Consider the following 10,503-nt stretch of genomic DNA (forward strand, 5'->3'; position numbering starts at 1 on the left):
TAAACTTGTTTTTGGTTAGACACATCAATGTGTTTCAGTTCATTAACTACGTAAATTTAATGGGAAGTTGTTACTAGATCTGACGTGTGTGTGATGCACACACTGAGTTTAGTGTCCAAAATCTAACATGGTATTATAATGTGGTCTTTGAGAAGGGCAGTTGGATCTGAGATTGCACATGTGATAACTTTAAGAGGGAATTGTAGGAATTGTTGCAAGTAATAACAGTGTTTTGAGGACCCGTCCTAAGAGAGTTAGCTAAAGTATGGAAGACTTCTTGTATGGGTCATGCAGACCAAGATTAGTAGGCCTAGTGAAACATGGAGCATATTGTTCACACGAGGAGTTGTGGAAAATTGTATCTTGGTGCGTAGGCAAAGAGAAATGGATTAGAGATTCATCCATTAGCTGTGTTGAGATCTTGAGATGAGATTGCCACAAGATAATGAGAGATCCATTATGATCTAGGTGTGAAGGTCTTGTGAAGAGATCTAAGCTTGGAGGGACCGAGTAAGGGCCATATATGTTCTTGTGATAGGAGAGGAGTTGAGAAGGAAAGAATCAATATGGTCAGAGGGATGATATAGCCATTGGAGATCCAAGTGAGAAACTTGGAGAGAAGGTCAAGTAGAAATATTGAAGGCCAAGAAGGCCCTATGATTTGGAATTAGAGGGAGTCAGGCTTCAGAGGGAGTGAACAAGATTAAAGGGAGTCAATAGCTCAAAGGAAGACCACCTTCAGGTTTAGGAAGTCATGGTACAATATGGCCATGCATGATGCTCAAGAGTGAAAGGCTTCTAAGAGCAGGATGTCTTCGAAAAAGGGTCCTTGTCATACAATGGGAATTGCTTCTATGTCATATGGAATAGTTGTGGTAGCGGATCATGGGTGGAAATGTGTTCCAGGCTCAAACACAGATCCACTTGCAGGTGGTGTTGTGAGAATACATCACTTACTAAGAGGGAGTGTTGATGTTTTGCATAGCATTGGGAGTATTCTCATGTGTGGGGCAAGTGGGCTAAGTGATGTGGCTTTGCACTCACAGACCCATGATATTGTACGCTTTGGAAAAGTATAAGTACAAGGGTAGGGATTCATTCTTTTAGCTTGGCAAGAGGGCCAAGAAGTTATGTGGAGGGTTGAGAGGGTTGAAATGGATTGTAAAGGGTCGAGCAGGGCACAAAGACGTGTAGGAGCATGAGACATTGAGAGATATATTCTCTCAAGTAAGAAAAAATTTGTATGAGTAATATTGCAAGTTTTCTATGAGTGAGATGCTAAGTTGTGTCAAGTCTGAGGAAAGAGCACAAAGCAACAATGAAGATCCAGATCAACTAGATTGATGATGAATCTAGGGATTGCTCCACTGGATCAAATCTAAGGTAATTGTTGTATATGTAATTTCCTTGAGGACCGTTCTCTTAGTAGGAGATACCGAGTTGGTTTTGAGAATAATTTAATGAAGAACTAATGATTGGGTAAAACTTGTGTGTAATATGTTTACTATGCATGATTTATTTTATAGTTTTATAAGTTTTGCTATGCTAAATTTGTTTTTGGTTAGCCACATCAGTGTGTTTTTGTTCATTAGTTATGTAAAGTTAATAATAAGCTATTACTAGATTTGGTGTGGGTGTGTGTGCAGTGAGTCTAGTTCCCAAAATATAACATGAACATGTTTCATGTCTCGTACACACATAAGTGGATCAAAGCCCATTCCCATATCCTCCTCCTTTAAATTCCTCGTATGGGATGATGCACTAGCCACATGGGAGGAGGTGTTGATATCACCCCACTCGTTGAGATAGTTGGTGGATGTGCCAACACTTACCCCCTTGATCACCATTCAACACATCACTTCAACTTGGAAGCAACACTCCATAACTCTAATTCCATTCAACTAAGAATGCACACGAAAAAACATTCAATGCTTAATTCCTCTCAATGCACGAAGTGTCCAGAGAATTTTAACTCCTCTTGTCCTTATTGATCACTTCTCACATTTGATGCAAAGTTCATGGTGTATATTGATCCTTCACAATGACAAGGAATTATAGTGATGGCTAGAACCACCTTAATGTAGAAATTTCCTGTAAATTCTCTACAAATCTACCTCTGAGATCTATGTAGAAAATCTAACTGTAGATTATATCGATAATGCAATGTACTAAAGCAAAATACTTAATCTACTTCTACAATCAAACTTGCGGAAGCTTAATTGATTTTGAGGAAGATCAACCAGAATGCATACAACAGAGAAGAAGATTCAATCACACATGAAACACAGAAGAATACACTGGGGAAAGCCTTAGCTAAAAACCCCGCTATCTGTATTATCATACAAGTGGAAATATCTTAGGATTACACAAAGCTTCAGCTCTCAAACTATCTAGCTCTCAATATTTTCCCTCACTGCTGCTCATAGACAGACTAGACAACACATATGCCTTCCTTCAGTCCTCCAAGCCTCCTATTTCCTTGTGCAGTTTCTCCTGGGTCCTCCCGCTGCCACCTGTGTGATTCTCACCTCACACACTGCTCTGACCTTTGTAGTAACTGCGCAATCCTGAAGGAATGAATTCCTTCTGCATGCAAGGTATTTTCTTATAGGAAAGTTCTTGCAACTGATAGTACACTGTCCCTTCCTTTAATCTCAACTGGGTGTTTGTCTGAACTGACATGCATGAGTTATTTATGAGAGAATATTCAGTTATCTGAAGTACATTAGTTGCATGCATGCATGCATTAACTGACTGAATTCACAATCAGTTCCACAAACAGTTTGGAACTAATCTAACTGAACTTAACTCAGTTAACTGAGCTAACTAATTACAACTCAAATACAACTCATCTTTATCTCTTTAATTAAGGGATAACTTCCTCAATCAAAGGGATAACTGTTGCATGTCTTCACAAAGGCTTCATGTTTGATTTCCTCTAACTAATTAACTCGATGAATTAATTAATTATTTTTCAAACAACTAGTGAGACTAAATTCAAATTTTAATTCTCAATTTGATTCAAGGAAAAATCAAAATTGGAATATATCTTGAAATGCTATCTATAGCAATGTTATTTTTAGCATTACTATTTTTATCATTTCTTGATGCTATTTTAAACAGAGTTGGAGTATATCCTGAAATGCTATTTATAGCAATGCTATTTTTAGCATTTCTATTTTTATCATTTCTTGTTGCTATTTTCAACACTCCCTCTCAACAAGAAAGGAATTCAACTCGAACCCAATCCTGAATCTTTGGAATGTTCGGCATGCGACACTTCTCTCAAGTGTTGTTGCTCCAGCAACTCTAGAAACAAAAAAAATATCCAACCTGAATCAGAATGATGCCTTTGTCATCAAATTCTCTAACTGTTGTTGCCTCTGTCGACTGAAAACTCTGCACCTGTGTGCTCTTCAATATCTGACTGCTCTAGCCTCTGTCACTTTGATCTTTGACTGCATCAATCACACTGATTCCTCCTGATGCATTAATGCTACTGCTAGTCCTATCTCCCAGCATGAATCCACACTATGCCTCCTCTCATCATGTTGTTGTTGAGAATGCAACAAGATGATGGACCTTAGTGGAAAGGAGTCGCCTTCACTAAGTGGGCTCGCAGGCTATTTTTGGTGCAAAGTCTATTTTTAGACTATGTTTACTTTTAAACATATGGATCATGGTCTATGAGTTGCAGGATGCTATTTGTGGATGATTGGTCATGTTGGTAAAATAGATGGCCTTCTATTTTTAGACATATGGGTGGTTTCTATTTTTAGATTACCAGGCTAAAAATAGAATAGTCGAATATTATTAGCTCATAATAATATTTGGAATATAAACATTATCTTATCCTCTTGGAGCACTTCAATTTGAGCTACAGATGTGGCACATCAATTTCCAGAAGGAAATACGCTTTTCTTGTGGGTCAGTTGAGTTATTGCATGCAGGACTTCAGTTAGAACTCATGTGGTTGAGTTTGGTGGAGTTGATGGAGTTGTGTTCAGTTTGACTTGGTTGAACTAGTTGTATTTTAGTCTAACTAAAGAATACACTAGTGATGAGTTGTGTGAATTAATTATTAATTAATTCACTAATTATTAACTCATAAAGCAACTAAAGAATATATCAGTTAACTCAGTGCATGGATAGTTCAGTGGAGACAAGTGTTAGAGGTTGAGATTGTTATCAGTTGTGACTATAGTTGTGCATGAGATTTTGTACATGCATGGATTGAGTAATGCCAATGAGGATTGCATGGTTTAGCCAAGGAAATACGAGTTTGGTTTAACCATTCATCATTATTCTCATGCAGGATTGCACAGTGGAGGCAGGCAAGCAACGAAGGGGATTTGAACTTGTGATTGATTCAGATCTGAGCTAGTTTGTGTGTAACAGGTGGAGATAGTACTGAGTACTTGTGAGGAGTATTTTACTATGTATTGTTACATGTTCTCAATCATTATAATATACAGATAGTCTGGGGTTTTCAGCTGTATGCTTTCCCCGGGTTACATACTGTGTTAATGTGCGCATGCAATTGATGTTTCATTGTTTTTAATGCTGCTAAATTGATGATCAACGTAGAGGAGGTTATGTATTGTGCATGTATTCCACAATAGTGTATAATCGGGATAATCTCTGTGAATAAGCGTTTAATTATTCAAATTTCTACATGGTATCAAAGCTGTTGATCATCAGATTTATTATTCAGAAAGTGTTTACATTTTATTTCTTCAGGCAGAGTCTGTAATCGGGCCAGGTAGCCTATGGATTCATCCTTCCTTTGGAAGGTGAGATATCAGGTAAAAGCCTATACAGTCAATCTCTGTACGAGAAATACTTTATTCTGACGAATTCTAGATCAGAGGCGGTTGAGTTTTGAGCTGGTGGAATTCGAATTTGCAGAAGTGTTTTCTTGGTATCAATGTGGCAATGTCTTTCAACGGATTGCGATTGGAGTATGCTCTTGAGGGCAACTAAAACTATATTGCATGGAAGGACAGGATGGAGGTGGTGTTAGATTATAATGGGCTGAAGGAGTTCATAGAGGCTGAGGTCCCAAAGCCTACTGATACTGCGCAAGTTGATGCTTGGAAAAAGAAGACATCAAAGTGTCGAAGGATTCTGTTGGAGGGCGTGAAGGATCACATTGTGTCCAACCTGCATGGAAAGGCTTCTCCATACTTGATGTGGAAAGCGTTGATAGATCTATTCCAAAGCAAGAGTGACCAGAGGAAGTTGGCGCTCAAGGATAAACTCAGAAACATTAAGTGTGAGAATGGAGATAGTATGCCCAGGTATCTCACGAAGTTCACCCAATGCCGGGATGAGCTGGGAAGTGTGGGGGTGATTGTCGATGATGAGATCTTGGTGAGCTTGGCTCTCCTTGGTCTTCCAAAGAGTTGGCATTCCTATCAGGACTCTGTCAATGGTCGGGAGAAATTGCCAAGATGGGAGAGACTTTGGTCGGATCTTGTGCAAGAGGAGATCAGACGGAGCACCAGAGACAGTTCTTCATCCATGCATGATGAGGAGAACTGTGCCTTAGCGAGTAAGGTGAAGAAGGGGAAGGAGAAGGGTTCTCTTTCTGAATCTAGTTCTTCCAATGATGGGAAGAAGGTTGACAAGTCGAAGGTGAGATGCTTTCATTGTCATGAGTTAGGCCATTACACTACTAATTGCCCAAAGAAGAAGTCCAAGAATGGATCCGGGGAAGGATCTGAAAGTGAGGCACTTGCTTCACAGTTTGAGTTGGATTTCACACTCTTTGCATGCATCGTTTCATCCATGGTGGGAAGTGGTTGGTTTCTTAACAGTGGAGCTTCTTTCCACATGACCGGTGAGAAAAGTTTGTTCAGTACTTTGGAGGAGAAAGATCTTCAGATACTCATAGGGATGGGTAATGAAGAGAAGTATAGTGTCTCAGGTGTAGGCACGATTATTTTTCAGAGGGAGCATGGAGCTCGCCTTACCTTGACCGATGTCAAGTATGTACTAGGACTGAAGAGAAACTTGGTGTGGATCACGATGCTGGAAGACAGAGGCTATGATGTAGTCTTCAGTAAGGGAAAGGTTTTCCTTAGACACATCATCACTAGACACGTGAAGCAGATTGGTTCACGAGTCAAGAACCTGTATGCTCTTGAGGTTCAAGATGCATGCAAAGCCTTGAGAAACGAGGCAACTGATGGAGACTTGGTGGTTGAGAGGGAGCGTATATTACTTCTCAACATGCAGAGCTAGAAGAAGTCTCAGACGATTGTGGAGGAGCCATGATTGGTGCAGCAGCTTCAGGAGTTTGTAGAGCAGCCACAACAAGAGAAGCTGAGAGGAGATCGAGTAGAGACATCTACTCATGCAGAGACCTCCAGTAAGGGGAAACTTCGAGCCAGGTGGGCTGAGGGATCACATGCAGCCATACCTCCAGGTAGGAGGTGGGGCGATATAGAGTGATCATCCCAAGGAGGAGGGGCAGGATCTTTGAGGTACCTAACCTCTTGGATGAGACCTTGCTACGGGAGCCCCGATGTGGAGTAGCAGGAACTGACTGATTGGGTAGAGACAGATGTGGATGGAGCGGCAGAGAGAGCGACAGTGTAGGGAATCCCAGGACAGCACATAGCTAGCAGGTTGCAACAATGCGAGAGGCACAAGTGTTTTGCACAGTGCTAGATGGCACAGAGAGGTGTGAAATGGTGCGAGATGCATGGAGATGTTGCAGTAGCGCAGATGTCAGAGAGGGAGCACTTTTCAGCAGCAGGTAGAGCTTCAACATCAGAGTATGTTCCAAGCCCAACAGAGTGGTCAGTTGGGAGTGTTTTTGTTCCAAGTGTTGTTGGAGCAAAGTGGACCAGGCAAATGTGTTGCATGCAGAACATTCCAGAGGTAGGATAGCGGTTGCAAATAATCCATATTTTTTTGAGAGGGAGTGTTGAGAATGCAACATGATGATGGAGCTTAGTGGAAAGGAGTCACCTTCACTAAGTGGGCCCGCAGGCTATTTTTGGCGCAAAATTTATTTTTAGGCTATGTCTATTTTTAGACATATGGATCATGGTCTATGAGTTGCAGGATGCTATTTGTGGATGATTGGTCATTTTGGTAAAAATAGATGGACTTCTATTTTTAGACATATGGGCGGTTTCTATTTTTAGACTACCAGGCTAAAAATAGAACAGTCGAGTATTATTAGCTCATAATAATATTTGGACTATAAACATTATCTTATCCTCTTGGAGCACTTCAGTTTGAGCTACAGATGTGGCACATGCAACTGCCAGAAGGAAATACTCTTTTCTTGTGGATCAGTTGAGCTATTGCATGCAGGACTTCAGTTAGAACTCATGTGGTTGAGTTTGGTGGAGTTGATTGTGGAGTTGATGGAGTTGTGTTCAGTTTGACTTGGTTGAACTAGTTGTATTTTAGTCTAACTAAAGAATACACTAGTGATGAGTTGTGTGAATTAATTATTAATTAATCCACTAATTATTAACTCATAGAGCAACTAAAGAATACATCAGTTAACTCAGTGCATGGACAGTTCAGTGGAGACAGGTGTTAGAGGTTGAGATTGCTATCAGTTGTGACTATAGTTGTGCATGAGATTTTGCACATGCATGGATTGAGTAATGCCAATGAGGATTGCATGGTTTAGCCAAGGAAATACGAGTTTGGTTCAGCCATTCATCATTATTCTCATGCAGGATTGCGCAGTGGAGGCAGGCAAGTAGCGGAGGAGATTTGAACTTGTGATTGATTCAGATCTGAGCTAGTTTGTGTGTAACAGGTGGAGATAGTATTGAGTACTTGTGAGGAGTATTGTACTATGTATTGTTACATGTTCTCAATCATTATAATATATAGATAGTGTGGGGTTTTCAGCTATATGCTTTCCCCGGGTTACATACTGTGTTAATGTGCGCATGCGATTGATGTTTCATTGTTTTTAACGCTGCTAAATTGGTGATCAACGTAGAGGAGGTTATGTATTGTGCATGTATTCCAAAATAGTGTATAATCGGGATAATCTCTATGAATAAGTGTTTAATTATTCAAAATTTCTACAATTGCATCGTGCTGCCCACTATTGCACTACAACTCAGTTACTGAGAAGTAAGTAACTGATCTCTCAACTGACCTCCTTGTTGGGCTATAAACACCCTCTAATGCTGAAGCTCCCTTTGCCACTCCATCCACATCTATCTCTACCCACTCAGCCAGTCCTGCTACTCCTTGTCAGGGCTCCCGTAGCAAGTTCTAATCAAAGAGGTTGGGTACCTCAAGGATCCTGCCCCTATTTAGCCTTCTTGGGACTATCACTTCACATCGCCCCACCTCCCACCTAGAGGTATTCTTACATGTGATTTATCTGCCTAGTTGGCTCAAAATTTCCCCCTACTGGAGGTCTCTGCATGAGTGGATGCCTCCACTCAGTCTCCTCTCGGCTTCTCTAGTTGTGGCTGTGCCACAACCTCCTAAAGCTGCTTCACCAATTGTGGCTCCTCCACAATTGTCTGAGACTTCTTCTGGCATTGCATGTTGAGAGATAATATACTCCCCCTCTCAACCACCAAGTCTCCAACAGTTTCCTTGCTCCTCAAGGCTTTGCATGCATCTTGAACCTCAAGAGTATACAAGTTCTGTACCCATGAACCGCTCTGTTTCACCTGACCCGTGGTGATGTGTTTAAGGAAAACCTTCCCCTTACTTAATACAACATCGTAGCCTTTGTCCTCCATCATCGCGATCAATACCAAGTCCTTCTTCAGTCTAGGTACATACTTCACATTTGTCAAGGTAATGAGAGCTCCATGCTCCCTCTGAAGAGCAACTGTGCCCACTCTTGAAACATTATAATTTTTATCATTACCCATCTCTATGCACATCTGGAGGTCTTTCTCCTCCAAGATATTAAACAAACTCTTATCGCTGCTCATGTGGAATGAGGCTCCACTGTCAAGAAACCAACCACAGCCCATCATCGATGAAACCATGCATGCGATGAGGGTAAAATCCAATTCGAACTGAGAGGCTAGGGCCTCACCTTCAGATCCTTTCGGGGATCCCTTCTTGGATTTATTCAATGGACAATTGGTTGCATAATGGCCCACCTCATGACAATTAAAGCATCTCACTTTAGATTTGTCAATCTTCTTCCCACCATGGGAATAACTCGATTTGGAATGAGAATCCTTCCTTTTCCCTTTCCTTTCCTTACTTGCTAAGGCTAGATTTTCTTCATCCTCCTTGGATGAAGAACCATCTCTGGTGCTCCTCCTGATCTCCTCCTACATCAGGTCCGACCACAGTCGTTCCCAATCTGGTAGTTTCTCTCTTCCATTCATTGAGTCCTGGTAGCTATGCCAGCTCTTAGGAAGATCGAGGAGAGCAAGACTCATCATGTCATCATCGAATGTCGTGATTCCTACACTTCCAAGCTCAACTCTACAGGTGGGGAGCTTGTTCAGATATGTAGAGATCGTGTCACCCTTTTCACACTTGATTTTCCAAACTTGTCTTTCAACGCCATCTTCCTCTGATCGTTGTTGTTCTGATATAGATCCTTCAATGTCTTCCACATTGAAAACGAAGTATCCTTCCCATGGAGACTCGAGACAATATGGTCTCGAACTCCCTCTAGAAGAATCGTCCTCACTCTCACCACACATTTCTTCCATTCCACCAATTATTGGGAATTAGTTGCTATTGGCTTAGGGACTTCTTGATCAATGAAGTCCTTCAAACTGTTGTCCTCTAATACCGCTTCCGTGCGATCCTTCCAGACTATGTAATTCGAGCTGCCATCCAGGGCATACTCGAGTCCCAAGCCATTGAATGCCATTGGCGAACTTTGATATGTGATAAGAAATCAATTTTGTACCTACAATCAAGAACTTCAAAACTTCAAACTTCTCCCTTCTTTGTACACTGTTCTCTGCTTTGATCACCTTTGCTCTATTACCATGTAGAAATTTCCTGCAAATTCTTTACAAATCTACCTCTGAGATCTATGTAGAAAATTTGACTGTAGATTAACTCGATAATGCAATGTACTAAAGCAAAATACTTAATCTACTTCTACAATAAAACTTGCAGAAGCTTAATCGATTTTGAGCCAGATCAACCAGAACACATATAACAGAGAAGGAGATTCAATCACACATGAAACACAAAAGAATACTCTGGGGAAAGCCTCAGTTAAAAATCCCGCTATTTGTATTATCATACAAGTGGAAATATCTCAGGATTACACAAAGCTTTAGCTCTCAAGCTATCCATCTCTCAGTACAATCCCTCACTGTTGCACATAGACAAAATAGACAACACATATGCCTTCCTTCAGTCGTCCAAGCCTCCTATTTCCTTGCGCAGTTTCTCTTGGGTCCTCCAGCTGCCACTTGTGTGATTCTCACCTCACACACTGCTCTGACCTTTGTAGTAACTGTGCAATCCCGAAGGAATGAATTCCTTCTGCATACAAGAGATTTTCTTATAGGAAAA

Source organism: Pinus tabuliformis, chromosome 2_2 (genome assembly GCF_031772625.1).
Source record: "Pinus tabuliformis cultivar Carrire ecotype Pingquan chromosome 2_2, CPIR1, whole genome shotgun sequence".
NCBI lineage: Eukaryota > Viridiplantae > Streptophyta > Pinopsida > Pinales > Pinaceae > Pinus > Pinus tabuliformis.